Source organism: Hyla sarda, chromosome 7 (assembly GCF_029499605.1).
Source record: "Hyla sarda isolate aHylSar1 chromosome 7, aHylSar1.hap1, whole genome shotgun sequence".
Classification (NCBI taxonomy): Eukaryota; Metazoa; Chordata; class Amphibia; order Anura; family Hylidae; genus Hyla; species Hyla sarda.
The window spans coordinates 226,135,007-226,155,609 of NC_079195.1; the positions used below are offsets into that span (position 1 = coordinate 226,135,007).

A 20,603-nucleotide genomic window follows, 5' to 3' on the forward strand; every position below is an offset into this window, starting at 1 on the left:
GGTTTTCACGCAAGGGCCGGTCCTGCAGGACTCCTGCTAATGGGAATGGTGTTCCTGCTGTGGAAAAAGTGCAGAAACTCAGTTCACATGTGCTCCTGCAGTACTTGAGCCCTGGTTCCCTTTCTCCGAGAACATCATAGCAGCCATATTGCCTGTGTCTATGTCAGGGCTTCCATGGTGCTGTTGAGGACTGAGTTGGGGACCTCTATTCACTTGAATGGGCTTGAACTGCAATACTATGCACAGCCTGCAGACAAGAGTGGCGCAGCTTCTAGAAGACGGCGGCCATGTTTGTTTTGGTAATCTAAAGAAACTCTCGTACTATAAAGTGAACAGATGTTCCTTTGAGGCCGCACTTTAACCAACTTCTGTGTTTTCCTGCAAAGTCTCCTTCAGCCAAAACTGGAAGCCTAATCCTATCAACAGGCTACAATAATCCCACTGTCACTCTCACGTCTTGATGCATTGCTATTCACCTGCATCAAAGGAGTTAAAACAATGCAACACCCCCTCCCCCGCATCCACCCCCTGCTAATACCGTGAAATATGCAAAGCCCGTATTCAGACGCCTCTTTATGGCCTTACTCCGCGTAAATCGCCAAAGTTCATCTCGGAAATTCGGTAACAAGTGGTGGTTCCATTGCGAGGACAATAAGAAAGAGCGCCAGCAGTGAACTATACTTTAAGGACAATTCTACGACAAAAAAAAAGGGGGGGGGGGGCAGGAACCTGAAACATATACAGGGATATCCTGCCTGGGATACGAGACTTTTAAAGCAAATAAGAGACTGAAAGAAAAAAAAGTCCCCTCTGCAATAAGTCCCCGGCTCCGGCTGCGCAGCTGAATGAAAGATCGACAGGAAATTAACGGCAGCGGTTTTGCTGCTCTTGCTAAAAGTGAATGGAAAAAACAAAAGACCTCTATTGTTTAAGACACCGTGACCTTTGAACTGTGAGAGGGGAGTTATTAAAATGCAGACCTCACAACTGGGGCAGCGCGTCCATAAATAAACACAGAGCATAGCGCGACCTGCCCCTAACACACAGGGAGGAAGCGGCAGGGGAAGGAGAACGCGCGCGCTCCGAAACGGCCACCGCGAGATCGGACAGGAGAGGCCGGAAGAAATGCAGAGAAAAAGATGATGAAGTCACCATTAGTCTTAATGTTCCAATTCTTTTACAATCTTTCTAAGGGATGTCCTTTTTATATAAGATCTCAATTCAAAACCTGTCATCTGTAGGAAAACCTATTAGCAAGTGTTTGATTTCCCTGCAGCTCCCCCGCAGGGGAAATGCAGTATTACACTCATTGATATTAAGAGGGATGTATGTTTAACACATCGAAATGTAATTAACCATTAGTACTGTGTAATGAATGTACCCAGTGACCTCACCAGCAGAATAGTGAGTGCAGCTCTGGAGTATAATACAGGATATAACTCAGGATCAGTACAGGATAAGTAATGTAATGTATGTACACAGTGACCTCACCAGCAGAATAGTGACTACAGCTCTGGGGTATAATACAGGATATAACTCAGGATCAGTAATGTAATGTATGTACACAGTGACTTCACCAGCAGAATAGTGAGTACAGCTCTGGAGGATAATACAAGATATAACTCAGGATCAGTACAGGATAAGTAATGTAATGTATGTACACAGGGACCTCACCAGCAGAATAGTGAGTACAGCTCTGGAGGATAATACAGGATATAACTCAGGATCAGTACAGGATAAGTAATGTAATGTATGTACACAGTGACCTCACCAGCAGAATAGTGAGTACAGCTCTGGAGTATAATACAGTATATAACTCAGGATCAGTACAGGATAAGTAATGTAATGTATGTACACAGTGACCTCACCAGCAGAATAGTGAGTACAGCTCTGGAGTATAATACAGGATATAACTCAGGGTCAGTACAGGATAAGTAATGTAATGTATGTACACAGTGACCTCACCAGCAGAATAGTGAGTACAGCTCTGGAGTATAATACAGGATATAACTCAGGATCAGTACAGGATAAGTAATGTAATGTATGTACACAGTGATCTCACCAGCAGAATAGTGAGTACAGCTCTGGGGTATAATACAGGATATAACTCAGGATCAGTACATGATAAGTAATGTAATGTATGTACATAGTGATCTCACCAGCAGAATAGTGAGTACAGCTCTGGAATATAATACAGGATATAACTCAGGGTCAGTACAGGATAAGTAATGTAATGTATGTACACAGTGACTTTAAGTAGATTATTTCTATATGGACATACCCTTTTAGTCTACGGATCTATAGGCAGCCAATCATTGCAGATAATGTAACATTGTAGAACATTTTTCTTTCCAGAACATGAAACCACAAGTGTCTGAGAATTATTGAATTATTAGCAGATCACAGCTACCTACGGGCGCTCGCCCTTCCTTCCCCGCACGGCGCCTCCTTCCCTACGATGAATATGTGATGGGATAATCTGTGTCGATATCAGTTTATCAATGACAATGGCGCAGTCACACAGCACAATGTGGAGAAAGCTTCCATCAGAAATAGAGGCCGATATCAGAGTACAAGTTATCTGGGCGCATTCCAAGACTCTACATCTGCTTGGACCCCGGCCAAATATGAGATACAGTTACTCCACGAACAGTAAGAGCTTTCCCAGGACTCGGGCTCCAAAAAAAAAAAAAAACGCTTGTTTTATATCATGGCAAAAACTCCGCTGGCCCAGCAAGGACATGGATCTGCGCATTTAACTCTTGCAGAGCTGTAATGGAGGAGCCTGGAAACATCAGGAGTTCAAAGCTGAGCAAATGTTACATTGTAGCAAAAATAGACTAACATTGATTTGCAGTTGGATACAATGTATTGTTCCCTGCTATTAGAGGATGTGTGAGATATATGAAAACAATCTATCGTTCTCTGTTATCAGCCGTCTAAGCAGTGTTTCACAACCGGGGTGCCTCCAGCTGTTGCAAAACTACAACTCCCAGCATGGCCGCAGACTGGGAGTTGTAGTTTTGCAACAGCTTCAGGCACATTGGATGAAAAACACTGCACTGTATCAGTGTTTACCAAACAGTGTGCCACCAGCTGTTGCTAAACTACAACGCCCAGCATGCCTGGACAGCCAGGTATGCTTGGAGTTGAAGTTGTTGCTAAACTACAACTCCCAGCATGCCTGGACAGCCTTTGGCTGTCCAGGCATGCTGGGAGTAGTAGTTTTTCAACAGCTGGAGGCACCCTGAATGGGAAACACTGATCCAATGCAGTGTTTTTCACCCCAGTGTGCCTCCAGCTGTTGCAAAACTACAACTCGCAGTCTGCAGACATGCTGGGAGTTGTAGTTTTGCAACCGCTAGAGGCACCCTGAATGGGAAACACTGATCCAGTGCAGTGTTTTTCATCCAGTGTGTCTCCAGCTGTTGCAAAACAACAACTCCCAGTCTGCGGAAATGTTGGGAGTTGTAGTTTTGCAACAGCTGGAGGCACCCTGGTTGGGAAACACTGATCCAGTGAAGTTTTTCATCCAGTGTGCCTTCAGCTGTTGCAAAACTACAACTCCCAGTCTGCGGAAATGCTGGGAGTTGTAGTTTTGCAACAGCTGGAGGCACCCTGAATGGGAAACACTGATCCAGTGCAGTGTTTTTCATCCAGTGTGCCTCCAGCTGTTGCAAAACTACAACTTCCAGTCTGCAGACATTCTGGGAGTTGTAGTTTTGCAACAGCTGGAGGCACCCTGGTTGGGAAATACTGCCTTAGAGACTGGAGAGAAGCGGACTGTAAAACAGGTGAATAAAATCTATTGTTCCCTTTTATCAGCCATCTCAGGGTTGGGGCCTTCTGTTAGGAAAAAGTTAGAAGAAGTCCAGAAAATGTATTTCCACCCAATAAAATTATTTTAATCTGGCGTCAAATGGGCGTGACAAGTGTCAAGGTGGGTGTCCCTAGGGCGGGGCTAATTCATTATTGAGGGTAGAGAACCTTAAGGAGCCTGCGGACATTGTAGAGTCAATAGAACTATAAGTGTGTGAGAGGAAACCAGAGAACCCAGAGGAAATCCATGGGAACACATATAGACCATGCAAACGCCATGCAGATGTTTAATACTACAAGACAGTAGTGTTAACCCCTGAGCCACCAGGGTGGAGCTTAGACCTAGAGTCACTGAAGCACTATAGTATCCACGTAAAACCTCATGCCAGTCAGCCACATTAGGGTTTATTTACTAACGTCATCCCGACTTTTTTGTCGGGTTTTGAGCCCAAATTGTGTTGCACGTTCCATACGACACAATTTGCGACCAAAAAAACCCCAAACCCTCCATTTTACAAGAAAACCCCGAAAAGTGGGAGTGGCCACTGGTGAAAGTGGGCATGACCCCGACAAAAGGGGCGTGTCCCCAACAGTTTTGGAAAATCACAACATATTTACTAAGGTTTTCACAGAAAATGTGGATCAGAACAGTTGTAAAAAAAGCAAAATGCAGGGAAAAGTGCAAAATGTAGGGAAACCTTAGTAAATACCTTGGGAAAATACCTGTTGGAAATCAAAACCCACAAAGAAACCTACACAACACTCTTAGTAAATAAACCCCATTGTGTCCATGTAACCCCGAAATAACAAGGGGATCAAGAAGTCTAAAGCCACCAAAGAATCCAAGTAGCCCATAGTTACTAAGGTTTCCTACCTAGATCTACCAGTATGTCCATGAATCCCTAAGCTACCAAGTAGTCTAAAGCCAATAAAGAATCCAAGTAGCCCATAGCTACCAAGGTGCCTAGTAACCTAGATCCACCAGGATGTCCATATAACCCTGAGATACCAAGGTGATCAAGTAGCCTAAAGCCACCAAAGAATCCAAGTAGCCCATAGCTACCAAGGTGCCTAGTAACCTTCAGCCACAAAAGTGTCCATGTAACCCAGAGCTTCCGAAATGACCAAGTAACCCAGAGCCACAAAGGTGACCATGTAACCAAGAGCCACAAAGGTGACCATGTAACCAAGAGCCACAAAGGTGACCATGTAACCAAGAGCCACAAAGGTGACCATGTAACCAAGAGTTGCCAAGGTGACCAAAGGATTAGTGACCAAAGAATTCAGAACCACTAAGGAATCCAAGTTGCTCATATTTACCAAGGCTATCTTAGTAATCTAGAGCTACACGGGTGTCCATGTAACCCAGAACTACCAAGATGTTCAAGTTAAACAAGGCCACAAGGTGTCCATGTATCCAAGATTTACCAAGGTGACCAAAGAATCCAGAACTACTAAGGAGTCCAAGGGAAGCATAGCCACAAAGGAGTCCACGTAACAACCACCAGGGCTACCCAGAGCTGCCAAGATGAACAAGAAAACAACACCACAAAGGTGTCCATGTAGCCACGATTTGCCAAGTCGACCAAAGAGTCCACCACCTCTAAGGAGTCCAAGGGAAGAAGAGCCACCAAGGTGTCCAAGTAACCCAGAGACACCAGGGAGCTCCGGTAAACGACAGCCAATGAGCCATCAGGATGTCAATGTAGCCCAAAGCTACTAAGGTGACTAAGTAACCCAGAGCCACAAGGATGTCCACGTAATCAAGAGCCAATAAACCAACACATTGTCCATGAAACCCGGAGTTACTTCTCTTCACTGTCAGAATCAAAATATCTTATTAAAAATCTTATATGTTGTACATATTGGCAAAACATTAACCTTTCTAACAGACTTCATAAGAAAATTTTGTTTCCTTTTTATAGAAATCATGGCTTATTAAAAAAAAAAAAAAAAGACCACTAGGGGTCCCCATGGCATCCAGGAAGTGATGCATTATCTTTGTCCAGCTGAAGCACAGGCAGGGACAAAGTCCAGGAAGTGGGGGCGGGACTAGCACTCCTCTGTGCTCACTCCTGTCCTATCACACCGCAGCTTGAAAAACGAAAGAAGGGGGTTACAGAGCAGCCTGCAGTGATTGGTTAAAGAGGCCCAGCACAGCAGACTCAGGGAGGAAGATGAGTCAGGCAGAGTGAGGACACGCCCCCTCCAGAGCACAGGATGACAAAGCAAATGAGCAACAGAAAGAAGGTATTTGTGAGAGAAATATAGGTGGCAGAAACCTAAAAATGATACGTACATGATCAGGATTGGGTACTGAGTAACATATAACTTTTTTGTGTGGGATATGACAGATACTCTTTAAAGAGGCTCTCCGGACTTATACAAACACATCTGCTTTCTCCTCTAAACAGCAACGCATTTGTCCATGGATTATGTCTCTTACCGCACCTCATCTCCATAGAAGTGAATAGAGAGAAGCAGCAATACCACGCACAACCTGCAGATGAGACTGGCGCTGTTCGGGAAGAAAGCAAAAGCATTCTTTTAACACCGAAAACATTTTTGCCTATATTCTGAGACTGACATTGTGTCCTGATGAGGTCCGGCTGACACAGTGCAGGTGTTCGTAACAATGTATAACAGTGTTTTCCAAACAGCACGTCTCCAGCTGTTGCAAAACTACAACTCCCAGCATTCCCGGACAGCTGTTTTACAACAGCTGGAGGCACCCTGGTTGGGAAACACTGCTCCAGAACAAAGAGGATATGAATGCCAGTCATGTTCAAAGTAAGGTGCCAGGTTTTATGGGCAATGTAATGGGCACCATTAGGGTTGACACCCCACATCTGACGCCTTTGCTGTCCGGGCATGCTGGGAGTTATAGTTTGGCAACAGCTGGAGGCACACTGTTTGGAAAACACTGGTTTTACCGTCGTAACCAACTGCAAATCCATCATCAGGACAAAGTGTATCACAAAGTGGCAGAACGTTCCCTTATATTTACAGAAAACCATTTCAATGAGATTCTTCAGGCACCAGTAACAAAGGGGTTAAACCTATAGGGCGCATTGTATATATGCAGATCCGGATTTGAGAAGATGAAACCAGAGACTTTAATTCCTGGCCTAACTTTCCTTGTGGGGTACACACAGCGTGATGTCGGAGTTCCTATTATTCTTCTAAATTAAGATTTTTTTCTTCTTCTCCCCTTCCCGGTGAATTTACACAGAATTATTTATTTTTTTTCTAAGAAAGGTTTTACAACTCCCTTCTGAGCCGGGAAAACTGCTGAATTTCTCCCGCGGGCGGCAAAACAAAAGCCGGGATTGAATACGCTTTTTTGTTGGGGCGCATTACGAGTTCAAATTTCAGTTTTTTTTTTTTAAATCTACAAAGCAATTAAAAAGTCTCATATTTTAAAACAAACACAAAACGGTACGAGCCGCCCGGTTTCCATAGGCTGCGCGGATATACATAATTTGTCGCCGTGATGTTATACGTATTCGATATCGCTTTGTGGGTATTTTTCGTTCTACGCAAGTTTATTTTTACAGAGGAAAAAGGTGGGGGGGGGGGGCACATAATTACCTAAGTTACTAAGATAACAATTCAGGGAAATTGAATAAGGTAAAGTAATACATGATTTAAAGGAACAAGTAACCTACAAATGAACGGTAGAAGTTTACAAGCCATTTGCTTGTTCGTAGTCGTAGTCAGCCTACGGATCCTAAAAAAAAGTTTTCGGGAAATTTGGCGGAAATAAAGAGGTTCATTTTTCTGCTGGAACCGCTCCTGTTTTTGGAGGCCGAAGGCGAAGTGATCTTGAGGCCAGGTTCACGCTACGGAATTTCCAAATGTATTGGTTGCGTCGTTTATATTTATATGGTTTTATTTTTTTTTTATTAGATCAAAAGTTGTCCATACACATTAAAGGGGTACTCCGGTGGAAGAAAAATGTTTTTAAATTAACTGGTGCCAGAAAGTTAAACAGCTTTGTAAATTACTTCTATTAAAAAAATCTTTACCCTTCCAGTACTTTTTAGCAGCTGTATTGCTACAGCGGAAATTATTTTCTTTTTGAATTTCTTTTTTGTCTTGTCCACAGTGCTCTCTGCTGACACCTATGTCAGTATCAGGAACTGTCCAGAGCAGCATAGGTTTGCAATGGGGATTTTCTCCTGCTCTGGACAGTTCCTGATACGGGCATCAGGTGTCAGCAGAGAGCACTGTGGATAAGACAAAAAAAAGAAATTCAAAAAGAAAAGAATTTCCTCTGTAGCAATACAGCTGCTAAAAAGTACTGGAAGGGTTAAGATTTTTTAATAGAAGTCATTGATAAATCTGTTTAACTTTCTGGCACCAGTTGATTTAAAAGAAAGAAAAAAAATGTTTTCCAGCCGAGTACCCTTTAAGGTAAGTCCAGCCCATGCTTTTCGGCAGGATCGGTCAACCATCTAATGTGTACAGGGGCATACTGACTCCTCCCCTGACACACGTCATCGGGGGCGGGCTGCGTTTTAAAATGCCCTATCCCTCTGATCCTGCTTTGTCACCATCAATAAAGGACGTGCACACATAGACTCAAAAGGGGGTTTAAGCCCCTCCCATTTTAATGTACCTGCCCTATGATCCCCTCACTGATTGGGACCTTTGCGGAGTGATGCGGGTCCCATTCAGCTGACATGACTGCCAGAGGTCCCTTAAAGGGGTAGAAAACTTTATTTTTTTTTTTTTTTCAATCAACTGGTGCCAGAAAGTTAAACAGATTTGTAAATTACTTCTATAAAAAAAATCTCAATCCTTCCAGTACTTATTAGCTGCTGAATACTACAGAGGAAATTCTTTTCTTTTTGGAACACAGAGCTCTCTGCTGACATCACGAGCACAGTGCTCTCTGCTGACATCTCTGTCCATTTTAGGAACTGTCCAGAGCAGCATATGTTTGCTCTGGGGATTTTCTCCTACTCTGGACAGTTCTTAAAATGGACAGAGATGTCAGCAGAGAGCACTGTGCTCGTGATGTCAGCAGAGAGCTCTGTGTTCCAAAAAGAAAATAATTTCCTCTGTAGTATTCAGCAGCTAATAAGTACTGAAAGGATTGAGATTTTTTAATAGAAGTAATTTACAAATCTGTTTAACTTTCTGGCACCAGTTGATTTAAAAAAAAAAAAAAAAAAAAAAAAACGTTTTCCACCAGAGTACCCCTTTAAGAAATGTAAAGTTTTTACAAACTTTTTTTATTTTATAAATTTTTTTAAATAATGAGAAGTGCCCTTTTTTTTTTCAACTTCAGCCCATGCCACTCAAAATGCCTGTGCACGTCCCTGCCATCAATGGAGTCCTGCAGCGGCTTTCTTCCGTTTCCCTGATTCCAAGTACATGCACACCCGGCCATACTGAGCGTGCACGTGCATAAGGTGGTATCCGGAGAGAGAAAGCTGTCAGCCAGACAAACCTTCATCTAACAATCACCCTAAGCGGCTGCAATACAAAAGGCTAGTTGTACAAAAACTTTGACCCTCCAGCTGTTGCAAAACTACAACACCCAGCATGCCCGGACAGCCAACGGCTGTCCGGGCATGCTGGGTGTTGTAGTTTTGCAACAGCTGGAGGAGGTTCATCAACCTGTTCTCCAGCTGTTGCAAAACTACAACTCCCAGCATGCCCGGACAGTCTGAGTCTAACGTGGCATGATGAGAGTTGTAGTTTGGCATAAGCTCGAGAGTCAAGAATAAGGAGCGGAGTATTTAGGATGATCAATATTTCCTAATAAATCGCTTATTAAGTTGCATAATAAAATGCATAAAGGAGTTAAACAAAAACAAAAAAAACAACAAAAAAAACAACAAAGGGCTAATGATCCAATCATAAAATCGTTTTCGCCGCCATTGTCTTAGTTTCCGATTAATCAGAGGATGTTTTACGGCCGCGGCTATTCCTGGATTCGCCGGTCGCATTTAATAGGGGGGGGGGGGGGGGAGGGGGGTACCGATGCCACTTCGAAAATTCTTAAGACAACATAATAAGTAGCTGCTTTGTCCAAAGGGGGGAAAAAAATAAAAAAATATAAAATATCCGCCGTATCACGTGACTCCATCGTTCTATATTTCGCCCTAGACAATTTGGCAGCGTTCATCGAAACGCCAACAGCTGGCGCAGTCTAAAAATCAACAAAAAGGAAACAAATCTCTTTTCCCTTAGTTACAATGTTGCAGTTTTTTTTTCTCCCCGTAAACTCGGTCCACCCGGGACCAACACCCCCCCGCCGGCGGGAAACGGAATCTTCTTCTCAGTCCGGGCCTAAGACGCTTGTTTTACGTTTTCCCTTTGTTTCTCGGATAGACCAAACACATCCAACCCCACGTGCGCCTCGTCTACCTGCATCCTGCCGCCGCCGCCACCACCGACGGGGTTGGCAAAAAAAAAAAAAAAAAACACCATTTCCAGATCTTATAAAGATTTCTCCTTACGGATCTCGCGCCGCAGAAGCCATTAATCATCATTCTCCAGAAGAATAACAAAACAAAAAACTTGTATCCATTAAGGTTAATGTATGCGGCTCTCACAGCGCCCACACCTGCCACGGAGTGACAACCGACACCGCGACGGGGGGAAAGTCCCACGATACACATTAGACTCGGGGTTAACTATGGTTGACTTAGAGTTCAACTAAAATTTCGGAGGATCATGTTGTTTCTCAGTATCAGAGGAGACATTTTCCATTTTTTATTCCCAATTTCGGCAGAATCGGTAACACATCCGCTCAGGTGTATTGGATCTTTAAAGGGGAACTCCGGTGGAAAACCTTTTTGTTTTTTTTTTAAAGGGGTTATCCAGGAAAAAAAATTATTTTTATATATCAACTGGCTCCAGAAAGTTAAACAGATTTGTAAATTACTTCTATTAAAAAATCTTAATCCTTTCAGTACTTATGAGCTGCTGAAGTTGAGTTGTTCTTTCCTGTCTAAGTGCTCTCTGATGACACCTGTCTCGGGAACCACTCAGTTTAGAAGCAAATCCCCAAAGCAAACCTCTTCTACTCTGTACAGTTCCCGAGACAAGCAGAGATGTCAGCAGAGAGCACTGTTGCCAGACAGAAAACAACAACTCAACTTCAGCAGCTGATAATTATTGAAAGGATTAAGATTTTTTTAATAGAAGTAATTTATAAATCCGTTCAACTTTCTGGAGCCAGTTGATATGAAAAAAAAAAAAAGTTTTTTTTTCCCTGGAATACCACTTTAAATCAAGTGGTGCCAGAAAGTTAAACACATTTGTAAATTACTTCAATAAAAAAATCTTAATCCTTCCAGTACTTATTAGCTGCTGAATACTACAGGGGAAATGATTTTCTTTTTGGAACACAGAGCTCTCTGCTGACATCATGACCACAGTGCTCTCTGCTGACATCTCGGTCCATTTTAAGAACTGTCCAGAGTAGGAGTAAATCCCCATAACAAACATATGCTGCTCTGGACAGTTCCTAAAATGGACAGAGATGTCAGCAGAGAGCACTGTGGTCGTGATGTCAGCAGAGAGCTCTGTGTTCCAAAAAGAAAATAATTTCCCCTGTAGTATTCAGCAGCTAATAAGTACTGGAAGGATTAAGATTTTTTAATAGAAGTAATTTACAAATCTGTTTAACTTTTTGGCACCAGTTGATTAAAAAAAAAAAAAAAAGTTTTCCACCGGAGAATCCCTTTAAAGGGGTACTCCGCCCCTAGACATCTTATCCACTATTTAAAGGATAGATGATCTCGGGGGTCCCGCCACTGGGGACCCTTGCGATCTCCCTGCTGCATCCGGCATTGGTTTAGAGCAGTGGTCTCCAACCTGCGGACCTCCAGATGTTGCAAAACTACAACTCCCAGCATGCCCGGACAGCCGTTGGCTGTCCGGGCATGCTGGGAGTTGTAGTTCTGCAACATCTGGAGGTCCGCAGGTTGAAGACCACTGGTTTAGAGCATCGGGTGCAGCACCGGAGGCTCCTGATGTCACGGCCACGCCCCCTCAATGCAAGTCTATGGAAGGGGGCATTAAGGGGGCGTGGCCGCCTCGCCCCGCATCGCCAGAAGTTTGCTCCGTGCACCGGATGTCTGGGGTGCCTTATCCGAGATCACGGGGGTCCCCTCCAGCGGTGAGACCCCCGCCATCAGACATCTCATCCCCTATCCTTTGGAAATTCCACTGCACCACTGATTTCAATGGGATTCTGCTGAGTCCAATTTCGGTGCGGTCAAAAAAAGATGAACATTGGGATGAATAATCAAAACTTGTGAAGCCTTCGGCTGTGCGGGCATGCTGTGGGTTGTAGTTTCGCAACAGCTGGAGGGCAGCAGTTTTGAAGACCGCTGCACTAAGGCATATGAGAGGGAAGCCTTGATTTACCTTTAAGGGACAGTGTGGATCCTCTAGAGGAGGCAGACAGGCATTTAGCCATTTGGGCATGCTGGGAATTTCAGTTTTGCAACAATGGTTGGGAACCACTGCTCTAGTGAGATAGTTTTCTTCTTCCTTCTGTAGGAGAGTTCATTTGCATACTTTTTTTTTCCCATAAAGCATTGCCTGAAAAGTGAGTTCTCATCTTACTAGTCTCTTCAATGAGGAATGCAGTAACAAGTAAGTTATGTGCAGCGTCTTGGGAGAGACTTGGGGAAGATACAGAGATTTATGGCTTATAGATAACTCTACTTCTGGAGAACATCCCCCCCCCCCCACCCCCCCACCTCCTCCTCTCCATAACCAGTGCTGTACAACAATACTATATCAATCCACAAATGCAACACCGTTTAGTCAACCTGGGCCAGAGAGAGAGACACTGATAATGATTCAAGCACTGAGCGCCAGCGAATTCTTTCGAGAGGACGGACGGCCCAATCCAGTTACTGTTTGTTCTGATTATATATGCTTCCGTGCACAGAAACAATAACGTATTCAATACAGCCATGTGCAATTTTACATAAAACAAGAGTCTGCACAAACCAGACATTTAACTAATTCTAAACTCTAGTTTTTTTTTTCTTTCAAAGCAACTGTTTAAATTTAAAGCGACCCTATTAAGGTATAAGAAATAAAAAAAAAAATTTAAAAAATTTGTGATATATATATATATATATATTTATTTATTTTTTATATTTTTATTATTTATCTATATATTTATTTTTTATAAGTTTCAAATTTTACCTAAGGTTCTGGCCTAAGTAAAGAGGACTTCAAAGTATTTTTTTGTTTTGTTTTTTTTAGAGCAACCCTAATAACACATATAAAATAAAATAAAAAATAAAAAAATTCCAACATTATATATATACATATATATATATATATATATATTTTTTTTTATTTTATTTATTTTTTTCAACCTAAGGTTCTGGGATAATTAACGAGGAGTTCAAGTCTTTTTTCAAGAACGACCCTAGTAATGTATCAATATAAAAAAAGAAAAAAACTACAAATTTCCCAAAAAATTTTATTACATTTTTTTTTTTTTTTATCTTACAGGATAAGTAACGAGGACTTCAAAGTTTTTTGGGGTTTTTTTTGCAATTTTTTTTATTTTTTTTAAATCTTCATTCCAGGAATCCCTTTTGTTTTATTTGGCTGGGATCACATCCTGGCAGCTCCGCTGGAAATGCAATTGATTGGGTATTTTAAAGATGGATGCTCTGTGTCTCTCCAGAGCTGTTTTTTTTTTTGGCTGTTGCCATGGCAATTTGCTACATGGGGCAACGACTCTGGCTATGGAAAAAAAAAAGGGAAAAAAAATTTCAAACAGGGGGGAAAGAATTCTCACTTCATATTTTGGATAACACCGAGGGACAGATTCCTAAATCCCCAATTTATTTATTTACTTAATTTTTTTACTGTAGATTTTTTTTTTCGGTCTGGATTTTCTTCAGAGAAGTTTCTGGGAAGATGTTTTATTTGAAATAACTGGGGCTCTTGTGCAAACATCGGCCGGATAATCACCTACTCCATCACGCCCAAAGCGTTTGATGTTGTTGCAATCGTGAACCGGTGGCGAGATGGTTGAAATCCGCAATGGGTTCACGGATTACTTATTTGCCTCTCCTTCTCGGTAAATAAGATATTATCCCTATGATATCGGCCTTTATTGGAATTTTTTTAATTATTATTTTCATATTTTCATATTATTTTTTAGTTAAAGCCTGTAAGATCTATTATGCAATAGGATTAGCATTTTTGCATACGGAAATTAAATTATAGAAAATACAGCTAGAGAGAGAGGAAAAATATTATATATATATATTTATTACAAATTAAATTAAAGTGAATGTGTTATTTATCGATTTAATAAATCGTAAATAAATATAATTTTTTATTGAATGTTTACCACTTTTTTACTTATTAAATTAATCTAATTTAATAAAATATTATAATATTTTTTATTAATTTATTTACTTATTTAATTAACAAATATAATAATATATATATTTATTTATTTCTTTTACTCCCTTAAATATCGCTAACATAGTCCGCAGCGCTGTACTTTGCCATCTTTGTCATATTAATCTCTCTCCTCCATAGGGGGCCCACCCTCTAAACCCAAAGTAGTACAATACGTAAAGGTATCACTCCTGTTGTAGTTTATATCAGCGATGGATGAAATAATCTCCAAATTTAGAAGCCTATTTGCTATGGCCTATATCCCACTTTAGGGCCTTTTGGAAACAAACTGGACCAATCCACAAGCTAATTAGATTTTTTTTTCTTTCCGCAACGGGAGCTGATAAAAAATAAATAAATAAAATAAATAAAGAAAGAAAATAAATAAAAATAAATAAATAAAATCAAAAATTTAAAAATAAAATGAGAAAAAAAATCCAAAAAGTTGGAAAAAAAATGTATAAAATTTCTAAGCCCGTCAGTTTTGCTCTAATATATATTCTATTTTAGACATTTTTTTTTTCAGCAGCCTAACTTTTATGAAACTGCTAAAAGAAAGAAAAAAATCAAAAAGTTGAAAAACAATTTCTAAACAGACCTAAAAAATTACTTCTTTATTTGTTGGTTCACTGGCTCCAACAATCTATTCTCACTGTTTATAATCTACTATATATCCTAGCGCAGGTCGTGGGTCTTCAGAAGTTCCCCACCCGTCCTTCAGCTCTCTATCTAATTCGCCTGGCACAGACACCCAAACATCGGGGGCCCAATTTATTCCGAGGCCAATTACCCTGGCCGGGATGGAGCGTGGGAGGAAATCCCTGCACCTGGTGGAAAACCCCACCAAACACTAGACACATTGCTCCCTTCTAACAATCCAATACATCCCCAACACCACCAGATAGCAAAAACAAAAACACCAAAAAATGTCAAATTCCTGTCTGAACTCGAAGGCATTAAATCCGGATTTTATTCAAGAAGCGAACCTGATGTCTGCGCCGCCTTAAAATTTGCAACCCCCTCCCTCCCCACCACCGACCCCCTTGTTTGAAACAAACAGGGTTAAGCTTCTCAAGCATCTCTTTGTTGTTTTGACTTTGACGATTTATGCAAATCAAATGTTAATTAGAGTAATTGTAACTAAAATCGCGCTTGTGTAAACCTCGGCCTTTGGTGGGGAGTGTGGGAATCGGACAACTGGTACTTGTGGCAGCTGCGCTAACTCAATCCTGCGCGCGGAGCAGCATTCCCCGGATCACTTTCATGTCTTTACAATTGGTTTTTATGAGGTGATAACATTTTGACAAATACCATCATTTTTGCTTTTTTATATCGTAAGTGACAGTCTGACGTTTTACAACCGGCTTATTGAAAACAAGAATCGAGGACTCCGGCTGTAACGCGCATTAATACGCTGAATAGAAATTCACATGCTAATGAGGCGAGAGGGGAGGGCGCCAGAAAAGTTTTGATAAATGCTACATACATTCTGACGGGGGGGGGGGGGGGGGGGGGGAATGTGGGGCGACAAAAGACCGGCGTGCCCCCCGGTTCAGTCATATGTAACCCTTTACATTAATCATACTGGAGCACAAACTGTTCTCCCTGGCAGAATGCGGAGGCCCGAACCGAATGTTCCTCCATTACCTGTCAGAGAGCGAAGGCGAGATGTTACTGTATAAAAGGCAGGCCGATGCGATCTGGATTTTGGAATTTTTGGGAACAAAAAGGAAAAAAAAAATTACATAGCAAAGTTTATAGTCCTCTTTTTATTTGACTTCCCTGCTTGATACTCAAGAATACCTTTAATTTTAATTCAGACAAACTTGATAATTTGTCAGTCACAGGAACGCAATGCAGAAAAAAAATGCTTTTTTGTTCATCTCAGCCCAACTATGTACTGAATGGCCTGAACTAATACAGGGGGTCTAGGGTGCAGTTGGTCGACATCTTTAGAACCACATTGGGTGTGGATGCAGGATTTGTTAGTTCAGGTCATCAGAGTTACAGACCTCGGGGTGCGGGATATCTTAGTTCAGGTCACCAGACTTACAGACCTCGGGGGTGGGATTTGTTAGTTTCAGGTCATCAAACTTACAGACCTCGGCGGTGGGATTTGTTATAGTACAAGCCATCAGACTTACGAACCTCTGGGATGGGATTTGTTATAGTACAAGCCATCAGACTTACTAACCTCTGGGATGGGATTTGTTATAGTACAAGCCATCAGACTTACGAACCTCTGGGATGGGATTTGTTAGTTTCAGGTCATCAGACTTACAGACCTCGGAGGTGGGATTTGTTAGTACACGCCATCAGACTTACAGACCTCGGAGGTGGGATTTGTTAGTACACGCCATCAGACTTGAACCTCGGGGGTGCGGTTTGATAGTTTCAGGTCATCAGACTTACGGACCTCAGGGGAGGGGTTTGTTAGTTTCAGGTCATCAGACTTACGGACCTCAGAGGTGGGATTTGTTAGTACACACCATCAGACTTGAACCTCGGGGGTGGGGTTTGATAGTTTCAGGTCATCAGACTTACGGACCTCAGGGGTGGGGTTTGTTAGTTTCAGGTCATCAGACTTACGGACCTCGGAGGTGGGATTTGTTAGTACACGCCATCAGACTTACAAACCTCGGGGGTGGGATTTGTTAGTTTCAGGCCATCAGACTTATGGACCTCGGGGATGGAATTTGTTAGTTCAAGTCATTAGACATACAGACTACAGGGTGGGATTTCTTTGTTCAGGTCATCAAATTTATGGACCCCAGAGGTGGTATTTATTATTTCAGGTCATCAGACTCATGGACCGCAGGGGCAGGAATTTGTTTTCGTTCAGGTTATTTGGACATACAAAATGTGGGGGTGGGATTTGTTCAGGTCACCGTGTGGGTGGGATTTGTTTGTTCAGGTCATCAGACTCACGGACCACAGGGGCGAGAATTGTTAGTTCAGGTCATTAGACTCACTGACCGCAGGGTTCGGATTTCTTAGTTCAGGCCATCAGATTCAGGGACCGCAGGGGTGGGATTTCTTCGTTCAGGTCATTAAACTCAGGGACAACAAGGGGAGGGATTTGTAACTCCTGTTGCAACTCCTTTTTTTTTTAAATTTAAATAATTATTTAATTTAGGGTTTTCTTCCTCAGCATCAGTGTTTTCCAACCAGTGTGCCTCCAGCTGTTGCAAAACTACAACTCCCAGCATGGCCGGACAGCCGAAGGCTGTCCGGCAATGCTGGGAGTTGCAGTTTTGCAACAGCTGGAGGCACACTGGTTAGGAAACACTACTCTATGTTCTCTATCCCACCCAACTGTCAAATAATCCACAGTGTCTGAGAGTCCAGAACCTATTGATACAAATTTAAACAATTTTACTGTATATTCCATAATACAATAAAGAACCAAATATTAGTCCATTTGGCTTAAACACAAAGAAAGTGGAACTTGGGCCCAGAGTTTGCAGAAAGTTTTTGCTTTACTAGTGTGAACAGTCCGAAAAACAACTGCAGAATGTGTCTGTGGGGGACGCGCTCTGACGCCTGGCGTTACATGGGCGCAGCCATTACAATGTTTTCTTTCTTGTTGTTCCGTAACAGAAGATAAACAAACATCTTAGTCTCAGTCTGGAAGGAAAAGTAACAAGAAGATGTATCCCAGATCCTGCAAGTGTTCTGAAGGTTTAGTTACATTTGTTACGTTTTGCACTTAAAGGATTATTTAAGGAGAAACAAATATTCAATATAAAAAATATGTTTCGTCACAGTCAGTTCAGTATTATATTCTCTTTCGAAATCCTCCATTCTTTACACTGCAGGCTACACCCAGAGCTGAATATGTCAACTAGAACTTCCCTTAGGTTACACTCAGGATCAGTACAGGGTAAGTAATGTAATGTACACAGTGACCTCACCAGCAGAATAGTGAGTACAGCTCTGGAGTATAATACAGGATATAACTCAGGATCAGTACAGGATAAGTAATGTAATGTATGTACACAGTGACCTCACCAGCAGAATAGTGAGTACAGCTCTGGGGTATAATACAGGATATAACTCAGGATCAGTACAGGATAAGTAATGTAATGTATGTACACAGTGACCTCACCAGCAGAATAGTGAGTACAGCTCTGGAGTATAATACAGGATATAACTCAGGATCAGTACAGGATAAGTAATGTAATGTATGTACACAGTGATCTCACCAGCAGAATAGTGAGTACAGCTCTGGAATATAATACTGGATATAACTCAGGATCAGTACAGGATAAGTAATGTAATGTATGTACACAGTGACCTCACCAGCAGAATAGTGAGTACAGCTCTGGGGTATAATACTGGATATAACTCAGGATCAGTACAGGATAAGTAATGTAATGTATGTACACAGTGACCTCACCAGCAGAATAGTGAGTACAGCTCTGGGGTATAATACAGGATATAACTCAGGATCAGTACAGGATAAGTAATGTAATGTAATGTACACAGTGATCTCACCAGCAGAATAGTGAGTGCAGCTCTGGAGTATAATACAGGATAGAACTCAGGATCAGTACAGGATAAGTAATGTAATGTATGTACACAGTGACCTCACCAGCAGAATAGTGAGTACAGCTCTGATGTATAATACAGGATATAACTCAGGATCAGTACAGGATAAGTAATGTAATGTATGTACACAGTGACCTCACCAGCAGAATAGTGAGTATAGCTCTGGAGTATAATACAGGATATAACTCAGGATCAGTACAGGATAAGTAATGTAATGTATGTACACAGTGACCTCACCAGCAGAATAGTGAGTATAGCTCTGATGTATAATACAGGATATAACTCAGGATCAGTACAGGATAAGTAATGTAATGTATGTACACAGTGACCCCACCAGCAGAATAGTGAGTACAGCTCTGGGGTATAATACAGGATATAACTCAGGATCAGTACAGGATAAGTAATGTAATGTATGTACACAGTGACCTCACCAGCAGAATAGTGAGTACAGCTCTGGGGTATAATACAGGATATAACTCAGGATCAGTACAGGATAAGTAATGTAATGTATGTCCACAGTGACCTCACCAGCAGAATAGTGAGTGCAGCTCTGGAGTATAATTCCGGCTATTATGTAGATTAGAACTATCGCTGTGCTGTAAATACTATACACATTAGATATACTTATCATGTACACCTTATACCCCCTGTATTGTTTTCTGACTATATGCAGAGCAGCAGCCATGTATCGGGCATTGCACGCGCTGAATCCTCCTCGTGTAAATGTTCATCGTGATCTGTAATTATTTTCAGCCCTTTATAGACTGTTCTGAGTCGCTTTTTACCCTTCAGTCGGCAATATTTATTATACAACATTTTATGGGAGGAAATTCGAGCTCGGTAAAATGTGGAGGAACGTACACTGCGGATCTGAAATGGCCATTTAGCCAAATTGCATACCTGTGCTGTGTCAGCTATAAATGAATACATCTCATTCCATTGGTCTAATGGACGGCAATTGAATTTAATTAGAAAAACTACTCTGACCGATTTCGCTGCTCGGCGCAAAGTAATGAAATATTCCTTCCTCTCTCTCCCCCCCTCGGTAACACAGGGAAAGACCTCGACAGCGTTCCATTGTCAAAATATTACCCACCGTGGAGCGGCGCTGAGACGACCGGACGGCCACCACAAGTGTTTTTTGAACAAGACGATATTCCAAGCAGGCGAACGGCGGAATGAGGGTTTTAATGTTAAACACTATATAGATTCAATTACCAGAATGTCCCCATTAAAAGCACTTTTACGGTATGAATAAATGCAAATCCTCTCTGCGGATCGATACCGGGCAGAATTCCACAGTTCACCCAGGAACAAAAATAAAAAAAAAGGATTCAGGGCCCATAAATTATCTGCTTCTAAGAGAAAAGACCAGAATTAGACCACAAAAAAGTTAAAGGGGTACTCCGCTATCCAAAGGATAGGGGAGAAGATGTTTGATCGCGGGGATCCTGCTGCTGGGGACCCCCGCAATCTCCTTGCTGTCTGTTTAGAGCTTCGGGTGCAACGCCGGAGGCTTGTGACATCACAGCCACGCCATGCTCGTGACGGCATGGCCATGCCCCCTCAATGCAAGTCTATGGGAGGGGGCGTGACTGCCATCACACCCCTCCCATAGACTTGCACCGAGGGGGCATGGCCATGACGTCATGAGCAGGGCGTGATTGTGATGTCACGAGCCCCCACACCGCATCGTCAGTCATCCGGCATGGAACGAGGTTTGCTCCATGCACCGGATGTCTAGAGTGCGGCAGCCAAAATTGGGGGGTACCCAACGGCAGGACCCCCACGATCAGACATCTTATCCACTATTTGGATACGGGATA

The 20,603-nt window shown here is 42.1% G+C and overlaps 1 protein-coding gene across 16 annotated transcripts in view; it reads right to left on the reverse strand.

Moving 5' to 3' along the window:
• Nucleotides 1-20,603, reverse strand: part of NFIA (nuclear factor I A) — a 581,540-nt gene that overhangs the window by 310,857 nt on the left and 250,080 nt on the right. The gene's annotated exons all lie outside the window — the stretch shown is intronic.